The following is a 2956-nucleotide window of genomic DNA, read 5'->3' as shown; positions in this document are numbered from 1 at the left end:
GAGAATCTGCTTCTATTTTTCAGATAGATGCAGATCCTAAGGAGAGAGCTGCCCCAACATACCTCAAAAGTGGCCCGACTGAAACTAAGGAAAACTGGTGAAATAAATAAGGGTGCTGTTTTCCTGATGAACCAGATACCAGCACAAAGGGGAAGGAGACCAACACAGAGAAAAGTCAACTTCTACCAAACCAGAGAACCAGAGCCTCAGAGGCCCCCAACACCTCATCACTGAAGCAGACCAAAAATGAACCCAACATGGCTCAGAGAAATTTTGTGGAAGAGTGGGCAGAAAGAATGTCAGAGTCACATGTTGGGTCATGATATGCAGAGACATTTATCATACCAATAACTGTGGGCTAACTCCACAATGCACAACCCATTTACATCAACAAGGAGGGGCTATTGGGAGGGGGTAGGTCATGGGTGAGCCTAAACAATGGTACCAAACTGCCTGTATTTTCTGAAAAAAAAAAAAAAACTAATAAATTTTTTTTTAAAAAGAAGAGCACTTGTTAGTATTTTAAAAAGAAACAAAACCTCATTTCAACTCAAGAATATCAACAGACACCTAAACTAATCTCAACTTCTTAAATGTTTGCAATGATGGCTAGGAATAAAGTCATGACTTACGTTTGATAAGTTAATACACAATTGCCCACTCAGAACTTTGATTACACAAGATTTAAAAGTAAAAAACAGACATCTACAAAAGAAAGATCTTCCAGGCAAATCAATACAACTGATTTCAGGATCACAGGATATTGAAATGTTGGAGTCTATAAGATTTGTGTGACCCATTAGTAGTTCTAATGTAGAAACTGACATTCAGATAATTGGAAACAAAATCAAGGAAATAAAGCTATTCAGGATATATATATACACAAAGAAAATGAGTATATAGTAAATTCAGGATTACCTGTGTTTACACAATATCTTCAGAGCAATTGATCTTTTCTGTAATGGATGTGTTTGTAGTCATTTAAAAATAAGTGAAGACAATTTCATAACAGTGAATGAACACAACAGCATAATGCTAAGAACTTTAATGACCCTCTGAAAAAAACTAGCTGAAATCATACTTTGACATTGAGCAACTTACATTGTCTATCTATGCCTTAATGTTAATGTCCTCAGCTATTAACTGGATGCTTTTAGAAAGTTAAATGAATCAATGGAAGTTAATATGAAAACCTAAAAAAAAAAATAAAGAAAAGACAAAAACAAAGCTAAAAAGCTTGGTATATATTGTAACTTTCATAAAATGAGTATGTTGAATAAGTTAGTGATAGCAGCATGTAAATAGCACAAATGCAAACATAATGTAAGACTTATATAACCTGCTAAGATATCAACAGCTATTTACCTTGTCATATAGGACTAGAGTCCTGTATTATTGGAAATGTTGGGGTGAATTTAGAAATATACAACTAATTCCCAAAGGCTCATAAAATCTCCTAAGATTTTGCCCATGTGTGATACAAAATTAATGAAGTAAACAACCTAGATTTTCCCACCCAAGGGATTCAGCTTTGTTGGTGAACTCCAACAATAATATGTATATTGTCTTTCTACAACAATACTTCAGAATTTTCAAAGTGTTTTTCAAATTTAATCCATATATATATATATATATATATATATGATAATATATATATATATATATATATATATATATATGTTTCTGGAAATATACCCACACATGCATATATATTGCCAGAAAGATGATCAGCTACCTCTCAATAAAGAAATACAGTATTTTAGCTGCAGTTGTCACTGGACAAATGTAATTAAAGCAACCTTTCCCATATGGAAAGACTCACTTCAATATTTTATTTAGTTTAGATAACCTGTTCTTTCCTGACTTCCTGCTTTCTGACTCAAGATCAAAAAATTTACACATATCTGTAATGCAACAAGGTGAGTAAACTATCAAACTAATTTTTCCAGATCTGTGAGATGACATTATTAAGATCCTGTTATCAGGTTTCCTCATTTGGTTTAATATAATTTTGTGTATTCTATGATCCTGGGATCTCTTTTATTCACATGTTTGAAATCCATAATGACTCTGTGCTCTCTATAAAGAATTTGGGATTAAATGTGTGCAGTACCTTGCTCAGGAATTATAAATGGCAATTTAACAGTTATAGAAGGCTAATCCTCTATTTTCATTTTTTTTAAATTTGATTTATTAGTATTTTTTTCATCAAATACAGGCAGTTTGGTACCATTGTTTAGGCTCATGTATGATCTACCCCCTCCCATTAGACCTTCCTTGTTATCCTTGTGCAGATATGTCAGAGGTAATCTTTCTGAAATTCATAAGAATTTCCATATAATATTTTTGTCACTTGTAAATAAATGCAAATAGATTTCAGACTCAAAGTTGAATTTCTTAATTGATTATGGGTTATTCAGATCATTTTAAAGCCAGATTATTTTGCTGTTACATATTATCAAAATGCGGCCAATTTCATCTAAGTTTTCCAAATTAAAGATATTTTCAGGATATATGTTGCTGTATCTAATATTCTGAGTATGTCCCAATTTTATATTCTTTGTTTTATTTTTATTTTTTTATCTTTCCACAATTTTATTAACATTTTCCATGATTATAAAAAATATCCCATGGTAATACGCCCCCACCCGCATTTTGCCCTTTAAAATTCCATTCTGCATCATATTACCTCCCCGTCTCAATAATTCTACTTACATATATACAATACCAACCTATTAAGTACCCTCCCTTCCTTTCTCTTCCCTTTATATCTCCTTTTTAACTTACTGGCCTCTGCTACTAAATATTTTCATTCTCACGCAGAAGCCCAATCATCTGTAGCTATGATCCACATATGAGGGAGAACGTGGCATTTGGCTTTCTGGGCCTTGGGTTAACTCACTTAGTATAATCCTTTCCAGATTCATCCATTTTTTTCTGCAAATTTCATAACTTC

This window comes from Jaculus jaculus, chromosome 3 (assembly GCF_020740685.1).
Source record: "Jaculus jaculus isolate mJacJac1 chromosome 3, mJacJac1.mat.Y.cur, whole genome shotgun sequence".
Lineage (NCBI taxonomy): Eukaryota > Metazoa > Chordata > Mammalia > Rodentia > Dipodidae > Jaculus > Jaculus jaculus.
Note: the sequence above shows the minus strand (reverse complement) of the source record.